This window comes from Canis lupus, chromosome 16 (genome assembly GCF_048164855.1).
Source record: "Canis lupus baileyi chromosome 16, mCanLup2.hap1, whole genome shotgun sequence".
In the NCBI taxonomy this organism is placed as follows: Eukaryota; Metazoa; Chordata; class Mammalia; order Carnivora; family Canidae; genus Canis; species Canis lupus.
Genome location: NC_132853.1, coordinates 22955261 through 22967632, shown reverse-complemented (window position 1 = coordinate 22967632; position 12372 = coordinate 22955261). Strand labels below are relative to the sequence as shown.

The 12372-nt window shown below is 37.6% G+C and overlaps 1 pseudogene; it reads right to left on the bottom strand.

Moving 5' to 3' along the window:
- Positions 1-1473: 1473 nt before the first annotated feature.
- LOC140607463 (schlafen family member 5-like) lies at positions 1474-12106 on the bottom strand (annotated as a pseudogene).
- Positions 12107-12372: the final 266 nt, after the last annotated feature.

Here is a 12372-nt window from a genome sequence, read left to right as displayed (position 1 = left end):
AGTATCCAAGCTATATAAAGAACTTATACAACTCAACACCCAAAAGACAAATAATCCAACTTTAAAATGGGCAAAAGACATGAACAGACATTCCTCTAAACAGAACATCCAGTTGGCCAATAGACACATGAAAGGATGCTCAATATCACTCATCATCAGGAAAATGCAAATCAAAACCACAATGAGATATCACCTCACATCTGTTAGAATGGCTAAAATCGAGAAGACAAGAAATAAAAAATGTTGGCAAGGATGTGGAGAAAAAGGAACACTCATGCATTGTTGGTGGAAATGTAAACTGTTGCAGCCACTGTGGAAAACAGTATGGGGCTCCTCAAAAAGTTAAAATAACTACCCTACAATCCAGTAATCATACTACTTGGTATTTACTCAAGGGAATACAAAAACACTAAATCAAAAGGATACATGCCCCTATGTTTACAGCAGCATTGTTTACAATAGCTAAATAATGGAAGTAGCCCAAAGGTCTAAATAGATGAATGGATAAAGAAGATGTGTGTGTATGGGGGTGTATGAATACTATTCAGCCATAAAGAAGAAGAATGAAATATTGCCATTTGCAACAACATGGATGGAGCTAGACAGCATAATGCTAAGCAAAATAAGTCAATCAGAGAAAAACAAATACCATATGATTTCACTCATATGTGGAATTTAAGAAACAAAACAAACAAGCAAAGGAAAAAAAGAGACAAAGCAAGAAAAAGACTCTTAACTATAGAGAACTGATGGTTATCAGAGAGTAGGTGGATAGGGGGATGGATGAACTAGGTGATGGGGATTAAGGAGTGTGCCTGTTTTGATGAGCATTGGGTGATGTATGGAAGTGGTGAATCACTATATTGTACACCTGCAACTAATGAAACACTGTGTGTTAACTACACTGGAATTTAAATTAAATTAAGTTTAAAAAAATAAAAATGTAAAATTAAGTCAAAAGGATGCAGGAAAATGGGGAAAAGGGAACAAAGAATAGAGGGGTAATGGAAAAAAATAGCAGTAGGGTAATTAAAACCCAAACATAATAATAATCACATTTAAAATAGTCTACAAAGTAGGTGAAGGATACAGGGGATTCTTCTGTACTACTTTGTACTTCCTTTGCAACTTTTTATAAATCTCTAAATATTTGAAAATTAAACGTTTAAAAAAATTTTAACACCTCAATTAACAGGTAGAGACTGTCAGATTAGATTAGAAAGCAAATGAGAGGATCCCTGGGTGGCTTGGCGGTTTAGTGCTTGCCTTTGGCCCAGGGAATGATCCTGGAGTTCTGGGATCGAGTCCCATGTCAGGCTCCGGGCATGGAGCCTGCTTCTCCCTCTGCCTATGTCTCTGCCTCTCTCTCTCTCTCTGTCTGTCTATCATTAATAAATAAAATATTTTAAAAAAATAATAATAAATAAAAAATAAATGAATGAAAACAAAAATACGGTATATCCATTGTCTTGGTTTTTTTTTTTTTTGTTTTTTGTCTTGTTGTTTTGAATATTGCTCCAGAGAAATTAGAAGCTGGAATGATCATTCACACCGACAACTGGATTTTTCTGTTTTGATTGTTAAGAATTCTCTCAATTTGAGGATTTATTTTAGGAAAAATTTCCCGTGTTATATCCTAGAACATTTTTATTATTCCATTTATTGATTCTCTACTCTACATCCATTCTTAGTGGATTATTGTGCTCTAGATATATCTTCTTTATAACTACCTTAATATTTGTCTTATTTCTCTCCATTTATGTGATTATCTCAAGTCTTCCTCTATGTCAGGAACTGAGTCTTCAATTTATTGTTGCTTCTCATTTATTTTTCTTCCATTATATTTCACAATCTGTTCCTTAGCAAGATTCCTCTCCATGTTTTACATTTATGGACTTCCCAGATTCCTCTATAGCAACAGCCTTTGAGAAACTAGGTGAAATCCTAAAGGCTCAGCAGAACAAAGATGTAGGATTTACTTTATCATATCATATTGGCTAGTATATGAAAAGCAAAATATAACTTTTGAGTCCAGTATATTCATCTTTTTAGGCACCTTAAAAAATTTTTTTATTTTTTTTATTTTTTTAGATTTTGCATTTTTATTCATAGAGACAGAGAGAGGCAGAGACACAGGCAGAGGGAGAAGCAGGCATTGTACAGAGAGCCTGATGTGGGACTCGATCCAGGGTCTCCAGGATCACACCCTGGGCTGCAGGCGGCGCCAAACTGCTGCGCCACCGGGGCTGCCCTAAAAATTTTATTAAATAAAATACAATGTGTCTCCCTGGGGAATTGTGGGACTCTTACCTTCATGCAGTGACCTAAGATTCTCCACAGGAATAATATTAAAGCAGAGCTAAAGAGCTGAGATTCCAAATAACAAAAGACAGGCATAAAGTATTTTAAAGTTAGTGATCAAAATTACTAATGTCATTAAAAGAATAAAATGGAAAAGAATAATGTAATATGGTTTTACAAAAAATTACAATTTGTATCCTCTGATCCTACATTTTGAAATATCATAAAAGGCCCATAAAAGGCCAGACACATGACCCCTCTCCATCCTTCATATTCCCCCAGCACATCATACTCAAGCATTTTTGTACCCTTGTGGTATTAAAAATAGTGAAAATGTCAAAAAATAGTGAAAATATCTGAGTCTGCCTGGCACATTTGGCTCAAAAATCTTTTCATGATGTCTTCCTTCACTGAGTGCTTCTCCAAACACCCTAAATAACCAGTCCTTCCTCTATCTACCTACCTACTTACCTATGGGCGTGCACGCGCACACACACACACACACACACACACACACACACAACCTCTGCATCTCAGTGCTCCCTAATTACTACTCTGATGTCCCTTCTAACTACCTGAAATTTCCTGTACTTGTATTCGTTTACTTGTCTGTGATGTGCCTCTGCCCCCCAAAAAAGGAATCTTGTCTATCTTGTTTGCTACCCTATCCCTAACCCTCAGAACCTAGAAGAATATATGGTTCAGAGTGAGTGTTTATTAAATATTTGATGATTAAATGTTTAGGTCATATAGCTTCATGTTAACTAGAGATAAGAGCTACTTAATTGATCTTAAACTGGGATCTTCCTGTCAAATAGAAACCTTCAGAATATAGAGATGTTTCTTTGCCAGACAGAGCAGAAGATTATGGAAAACAGCTGGCTCAGCCACTGTTGGATTGAACCCAAACACGATATTTCTTTCCAGGCTGGAAAATTGATGGACACTGTCCAATACAATGTGATTGGCCATGATATCTGATGCATCCTTGATCTGTACCAACAGATCAGATTCCTCATTGAGCTGAGATATTTTTCTTTTCCTCATTGCCCTTAAAAACTTATCTTTATATTTTTCCACTTCACTTGTTTTGCTGGAAAGTATGGCAATGTCCTTGGGAGAATAACCATTCCTAAAGAGAAACTGACATTTCTCTGCTACTTGGACCACCATCTCTTCCAAGCTCAAGCCCAAGTACTCCATAATCTCGAAGTTGCCTGGAATATCCTGAGCCCATTTAGCTTTATGAACCATCTCCAGGGACCCGAGGGGGATGTAAGGTGGAGGATTTTCTTTGACCTCCTGCATTACTTCTTGTAGGTAGTTGACTATTGGATCTGCATTGCAAGCACTCTGGTGAGCTCTTCTCTTGGATACTGGGCTGCAAGAGCAGGAAAGCCATTGTGACTCAAGTGGCTGGTCTGAAAGTGTCCAGGAAGATCCAGAGAATTCCCAGGTGATTGTTTTCTCTCTTAGCAATGATTTTTGCCTTCTCATATCAGTTTCCATCTTCAGTGTGGAAATTCTGAGCTTCATCAATGATGATGTGCTGAATCTTTCAAAAGTCATTTTTCATGAAGGTTTTCCAAGTCACTGCCTGGCAGATGTTTTTTTTGGTGAAAACGTAAGAAACACAGTCAGGTTTCCCCACTCAAACAAAGCCAATTCTACTCTTTTTTTTTTTTTTTTTTTTTTAGGAAAGGGGAGGGGGAGAGGGAGAGGAGAATCTCAAGCAGGCTTCACACTCAGCATGGAACCCAATGTAGGGCTCGATCTCACAACCCTGAGATCATGACCTGAGCTGAAATCAAAAGTCGGACACTTAACCAACTGAACCACCCAGGTGCCCACCAATTCTACTCTTAAACCCTTCTGGACATAGTAAATACAATATGAATTTTAGCATGCCAACCTAAAGCCAAACCAGACAAAGTTACTAAAAAAAGAAAATGGATATAGTTAGGCTGCATACCTCACAAACTTCTTCAGGGGTTGATTTTCACAGATGTAAAGAATGTCATCTGGTTGACACTGGAACACATTCCTGATCTTCTCCATTATCCTGAGAGCCAGGATGGTCTTCCCTTAGCCAGGTAAGCCATGAACAACAGCTCTCTGGTCATGCAAATATTCTTTGAAAGCAACTCATACTGTTTATCTGTGGAGTAGGTTCAGAACCTCAGAGCCCAGCTCTTCACTTAAGAAAGATCAGAACCCAAGCAAGACTATCACAAGGGACCGTAATGCTTCCATGTGCTGGGTGGTTTAAAGGTTATAGGACTCGGGGTAAATTTGCAAATCTGAACCATGAAGAGTGCTTGCTGTTTTATCAGAATTCAGGGCAGCCCGGGTGGCTCAGCGGTTTAGCACCGCCTTCAGCCCAGGGCGTGATCCTGGAGACCCGGGATCGAGTCCCACGTCGGGCTCCCTGCATGGAGCCTGCTTCTCCCTCTGCCTGTGTCTCTGCCTCTCTCTCTCTCCTCTCTGTGTTTCTCGTGAATAAATAAATAAAATCTTAAAAAAAAAAAAAAAGGATTCAGCAGAAAGACCAAGGGAATGATGCAGTTACCCAGTGTAGCCACCTGTGTTCACCAGCTTCTGCTTTAAGGTATGGGCAACTATCATAGAATAGCCCTTCCAGCTTGCATCCTATTCACTGAGGATGGTGTAGAGGACTGGGATGTTGTTATGCGAAAGCAGAAGAGCATCACAGATTACTCCCTGCTTCTCTGATAGACCAAGTCCACAGCCCAGCTTCGAGAAAAAAAAATCAATATTCCTTGAGGAAAAGGGCATATTCCTTATTTATTAAGTCTCTGAGTCCTTTAAGTTTTGAGAACAGTTCCTTGTAGAGGCTTAAATTTTGAGAACAGTTCCTTGTAGAGGAGTATACACCACTCTGTCTGATAATACTAAACAGGGAAAGAATTGGAATAAATTAGAGAATCCCCAGACAAGCTAGTAATCATCACTATATGTAATAGATTCAATCCACATTTGGACCCAATCATGTGTCAGCACTAGGATGCATTAGTAATGGCAAGATCAAACAATTCCCAGTCCGATGGAGCTGATAATTGACTGGCATGACAGAGACAAACAATATTTATACAAAGTGGTAAGTGCAATGGGAAAGAAGTGCACAGAGCATCATGCAATCACCAAGGAGAAGTGCACCTTGGGAAAAAAGAAAATATGAAAGTCTTTATGAAAAAAAGGAAACACCTGAGCTGCTTCTTAAGGGATGGCTGTGAGTTAGCCCTCTGAAGGATGGGAGAATAGAAAGACAGGCAAAAGGGGATTCATAGGTAAAGCAAGGAGATAAGAAACAGCAACGTCCATGCAGGCACCTCCAAGAAGTTTGTGTTGTGATATCTCAAGTGAAAAGCACAAAGGAGGAAATGAGGAGGGGGAAGAGGGCATTATAGTGCCATCTTAACACCTGGCAGTGCCGACTAGCATTAACAATGCTCTTATATACATATATAATATATATTTTATTATATAATGTATTATATATTTTATTATAAATAAAATATATAATACATTATATAATAAAATATATATAATATATATAAATACAATGTTATATATCTGTAAGTTGCTAAAAGAGAATGTAAATATTGTCACCACACACAAACATACTTGGTAATTATGTGAAGTGTTGGATATGTTAATTAATCTTATTGTGGTCACCATTTTGCAATATATACATGTTTGTAAAAAATCATGCTGGGGGTGCCTGGCTGGCTCAGGTGGTAGAGCATATGACTCTTAATCTTGGGGTTATGAGTTTGAACCCCACATTGGGTGTAGAGATTACTTAAAAAAATAAAATCTTAAAAAGAATAGATTTAAATGTCAATTATATCTCCATAAACCTGGAGAAAATGGCCTAGCAAAGGTTATGAATTACATGATGTGTCCTAAATGACATTTTGTGAAAGGCAAAATTATAAGGATGAAAAATAGATCAATGGATGCTAAGGGCTAGGGATTGGAGGAATTTGGCCACAAAGAGGCAAGTGAAGGAGTCTTTTTTGGGTGATGGAATTATTCTGCATCTTAACTCTAATGGTGGTTACATGAATCTATACATTTAAGAACCCTTAGAATTTTATAGCAAAAAGTCCATTTTAAATATGTAAATTTTATTTTTTAATTAATTAACTTATTTATTTATGATAGTCACACAGAGAGAGAGAGAGAGAGAGAGAGGCAGAGACACAGGCAGAGGGAGAAGCAGGCTCCATGCACCAGGAGCCCGACGTGGGATTCGATCCCGGGTCTCCAGGATCGCGCCCTGGGCCAAAGGCAGACGCTAAACCACTGCGCCACCCAGGGATCCCTAAATATGTAAATTTTAAAAATTAATTTTTAAAAGTGCTTTTTGAAAGAGTTTTGGCTTTTTTATATGTATAAAAAAGGTTCTCAAACCTTTTGGCCTCACAAGCCCAAATTTGGAATCTAAGCAAATCTATGAACCCCAGAAAAAAATGAAATAAAATACACACAAAATTTGAGTTTTGAATTCAGGATAGAGGGAAGAAGCAAGGATGAATACAGATATCTGTGCTTGGCTGGATGCAGGATGGTCTCTCCAATTCATAGAGATAATGTGGAAGAAATGTCAGAAAAAGAATACTTAATACAGAATAATATGCAGAATAATATGTAAGTTTATTGGACATATACATGCAGAAGAAATAGAAGATTGTCAGAGTGGAAGATTGATTCTGGAAATGCTAAGTTTGGGATATTTGTGGTATACTGAATATTCAGCAAGTAATTGAACACACCAGTACAGTTCATCTGAGCTCAGACAAATACTATTTTCTATAAGAGTGGAATAAACTTGGGGCACCTGGGTGACTCAGTTGGTTAAGCATCTGACTCTTGATCTCAGCTCAGGTCTTGATCTCAGGGTGGTGAATTCAAGCCCTGCTTTGGGCTCCACACTCAGTGTGGAGCCTACTTAAAAAAAAAAAAAAGTGTGCTAAACTAAGAGCTTTTACTTTTACTTTTACTTTTTCTCCTTTTACTATTTTGTTTTAACATCATTTTGGAATTGTTGGCCAGTGAATTAAACCAAGTAAAGAAATAACATGTATAAATCTAGGAAAGGTTAGATCTAAATTATCTTTGTTTTTGCATTGATAAGATTACTTAATAGTAAAATATCTGGAAATGGTATAATATATACTGTAAAACTAAGAGCTTTCCTACATGCCAGCAATTCACAATCAGAGGTTATTATCATACAAAGATCTCAATCTGGTAATAAATTTAAAATTTTCAAATTCTAGTGTAGTTAACATACAGTGTTATATTGTTTCAGGTGTACAATATAGTGCTTCAACAATTCTATACCCAGTGCTCATCACGATAAATGTACTCTTAATCCCCTTCACCTATTTCACTATCTCTCACCCACCCATTTCCCCTCTGGCAACCACCAGTTTGGTCTCTATAGTTAAGAGTCCTTTTTTTTTGGTTTGTCTCTTTTTTCCTTTGTTTTGTTTCTTAAATTCCACATAGGAGTGACATCATATGGTATTTGTCTTTCTCTAACTTACCATTCTAGGAATAAAATTTAACATACATAGTAACAATACAGATAAAACTATGAAACAATTGAGGGGTGTATCATATTTCCCTGATTATAAATGAACTTTATCTCTGAAATCAAGATACATCTTCTAATTTAATTGGTAATATTTTCTTTTTTAGTAGTAAATAAAATGATTGCGCAATATGGTTTTCCTAAGCTTGATGAAATATAGTAAAAGAAGATTTTAATAAATGGCCAAACATTCCGTGTTCAACTATAAGAAAATTCAGTTATAAATGACAGTTCTTCCCCCAAATCATTTATCAATTTCATGTGGTTTGTGGATTATCCCAAAATAATCTCAACTGGTCTTTTTCTTTTTGGTGGAACAAAATGATTTTAAGTTTCTTCTAGAAAAGAAATGCCATGATAGTACCATTTGGGGAAAGTGTACTCTGGCATGTTTTGAATTACAATTTGGCAATGTTCACCTAGCAAAGGTTAAGGTTTCAAGAGGGGCAGAGAGAATTTACAAGTGATTATTATTACATGGAATTTATCTTTAAGGAACACCTCAAAAAAAAAAAAAAAGGAACACCTCAAGGCATTTTTAGAAAAATGTATATTGTAGCATTCTTTAAAATAGAAAAAATTAGGTATACAAAATTCCATCAAAGACAAGACTGGTTAAAGAAGTGGTAGCAGGGGGGCAGACCCGGTGGTGCAGCCCCGGTGGTGCAGCGGTTTAGCGCTGCCTGCAGCCCGGGGTGTGATCCTGGAGACCCAGGATCGAGTCCCACATCGGGCTTCCTTCATGGAGCCTGCTTCTCCCTCTGCCTCTCTCTTCGCTCTCTCTGAATGAATAAATAAATAATCTTTAAAAAAAAAAAAAAGAAGTGGTAGTAGGGGTGTTTGCAAAGTTCTATTTTTTTGACCTGGGTGGCGGTCAGGATTCATTGCATAATAATTATTTTTTTAAGTTTGATTTATTTAAGTAACAACCTCTACACTCAACGTGGGGCTCAAACTCATGACCCCGGGATGAAGAGTTGTACATTCCTCCAACCAAGCCAACCAGGTTCCCCTCACTGAGTAGTTATTTATTAAGTTATATCTTTGTTTCTATGAATTTTCTGTATGTATAAAATATTTCACAATAAAAGTAGCTAAAATTAATAGTGTCTATGTTTAGGAATACTATGAAACACTATACAATCAATAAAAGAATTGGGTAAATCTATCAGGAAGGTTGGGATGAGATATACTTACATATCACTCAGATTCAGCCTGTGCTTGCATATATTTATAGTACATTCATTTTCACCACTGAATAATACTCCACTATGTGAACATACTACAATATATTTATCCATTGTTGTGGCAATAAATGATTTGGTTGTTTTCTGTTTGGGGCTATTACAAAGAGTAATATATTTGAGTATACAAATGATCAACTCTGCAAGGTAATGCCAAATTTGTTTTCCAAAGGGATTAAGCCCATTGAATTCACAGCAGCAATGTACAGAAGATTGTGTTACCCACAATCTCTCCAACATCTGATATTTCAATTATACAATGTACGATGATATCTCCTTATGGTTTTGACATGTGTTTTGCTCATTGCTGATGGGTTGAACATCTCTATATAACTTTACTGGACATATACATTTCCCTTTCTGAGAAATTTATAACTATTGCCCATCTGTCTACTGGGTGGTTTGTCCCTTTAAAAAGTTGTGTAAGTTCTTTGTATATTCTTGATACCAATCCTTTGTCAGCTATGTGATTTACAATCTTCTTATAGTCGAGTCTTTCACTCTTTTTAAGGTATCTTTTGAGGAAGAGGAGTTCTTAACTTTAATATAGTGAAATTTATCAATCTTTTCGTTTAAGGTTAATACTTTTACATCTAATTTAGAAAATCCTTTCCCACATCAATGACACAAAGTAATTCACAGACATCTCCTACTAAAAGTTTGAAAGTCTTGTTCCTGACATTTGAGTCCTTAAACCTCCTGGAATTAACTTTTTATATAATATAAATAGGATATTTATATAACATAAATAGGAATCCAGTTTTATTCTTTTTTCCATACAAATGAACAAACAACACATTCCAAAGCAACCAGAGATGAATTACCTGGAAAGTAATGTTTTTGTTGTTCTTCTAGATGTTCAAAATTCTTATGAGTGCATACAGTCCTGCTCTGGGGTGTGGTGGATGACAAACTCAGTGCAAGGACCATCTCAGGAAATCTGGAAAGATCTTAGGAAACAAGATGCAAGAGTTCAATATGCAAAAAGGCAGACTCCAACAAAAAGGCAGACTCCAACTTATAGCTGAGGTGTGTTGCAAAGCCTTTGACTTTATTTTGGAACTCAAAGCATTGGTCCACAGATCTTTGTGTCTACATCCTAAGTCAGCTCAGGAGAGCCTACTGATACATTGTGGGAGTAGGGGGAGATACTGGTATGTAGCAATAGTTTTAATTTTTAATTTTAATTGTATTCTATTTAAACTTTCTATATTTTAGGATGCTTATATTTTTTAAATATATGATTAGAAGGTATAAAGGCGAATGGATATAGATTTCTGAGAAGACTCTGAAATGGACTTTGTTTTTCTGGACTTTCAAAGAATTAATTCATTTTGTCTAATTTCATCTTGGGCTCTCCTTTTCCAAGGGAGATGCACATCACTAACACTTACTCTGGCTTCTCACAGCATCACATGAAAAGTAGGAAAGGAGAGGACCAGCTACGGATTGGTCATATCTGGGTTCAGAATGGAAGTGGAGCAGTGAGAAAGGGAGAATGTTTAATCCAAGGAACAAGAATGGAAAGGCAGGGAAAGTGGCAGTAAGTTGGAGAGGACACATGCACACATGAAAAGGAATTTCCTGAATAATTAAACAAATTCATATTCAGAAAGGAAAAGAAGAGACTTGCATATGAATACAAGAAAGGGTATGAAAATAAAAATTACTAGGTCAGACAGCCCTCTACATCAACCTCTAGCAGGTCTATTAGACCAGGGCAATGTCTTTCTGTTGATCGCCAGGTATTCAAGAGGGGCAGAGAGAACGAAGTGTATCTATTAGAAATAATAAATCAGGCATCTGCAACTCAGAGAGCACCTCTCTTTCTCTAGATTCTAAAACAATATCCCCCTTCCTCCTTCCCCATCTCCCCCCCGCTGCCCCCAGCAAACATTGCAATCATTGTGGATTCTGTTCCCTGACCTGGGTCGGCTTCCATCATCCAAGCTGTCCATTCCATTGTGGCCAGCTGTTTCACGTGATTGTCCTTCACCTACCAGGAACTGGGCACTTTGCCAAACACTGCACAGCAAAATCACTTGACCTTGACTGCGCAGACATATCCATGAGGGTCCCCTGATTGTGTACTTCAAGGAATTTGACAGCATATTTTATCTCATGCCTCTGTGTACAGAAATGATGGACTGGTAGCTTATGAATATAGCAATCAATAAAACCTTCAATTTGATAAGATCTATTTTCTCCTTTTCACATTCAATGACTTGACTGGTCTCATTATGCACACCAAAAAATATGTAACCTCCCTCAGTGTCTGCAAATGCAGAAACAACTGGGGAGACTTGTTAAAGCACTGTGACATCTCTGTTGAGAACATTTTAAGCTCAACGTGAAGGGACTTAGCAAAGTTGAGCTTTTCTAGATACTGAAGGTGATTCCTAGCAAAGAAAGCAGCAGCTGAGGCCCTTATGTTACCATCATTTTGGATACCAACCAGATCTTTCTGGGGACTTAATGAACTGGAATCATTAGTATTCATAAGGGTCTGAGTTCTCCCTTTGAGGAATGCCAGTGCTTCCCGAGAATTCATGACATCAGTAGATGCTCTGTATCTGTGGTACAAATTGGAGGACAACATTGCCAGTCATATACCAGAGGCCTCGGTGTTCCATGACTTCACACACACACACAAAAAAGACGTCTCCCTGCTGCATCTCATCTAAGTAACCTTTAAAAATTGAAGGCATATTCAGCCCCACTCCATGGATTTCATAATTGTAGTCTTTGTTTTCAATCTCAGCCTTAACCCCTCCGCCACCAGAATTCAGCAGAGCACATATTGCATTCAATATGATTTATTCTGTTTCTTCTGCAGTTGGGGCTTCATTTCATTCCTTTGCTTATTCCCAAGGGTGATTTTTCCTGCATTTAAGACACATTCGGCAAAGTTAATTTCCAAATGAACCTTGATACTCATCTTTTCAGTGCTTGTCCTATTCCTACCCTGAAAGGTTCTCCTAAGAAACAGGAAGAGAGGGGATCCCTGGGTGGCGCAGCGGTTTGGCGCCTGCCTTTGGCCCAGGGCGTGATCCTGGAGACCTGGGATCGAGTCCCACATCGGGCTCCCGGTGGGTGCATGGAGCCTGCTTCTCCCTCTGCCTGTGTCTCTGCCTCTCTCTCTCTCTCTGTGTGACTATCATAAATTAATTAATTAATTAATTAAAAAAAAAAAAGAAACAGGAA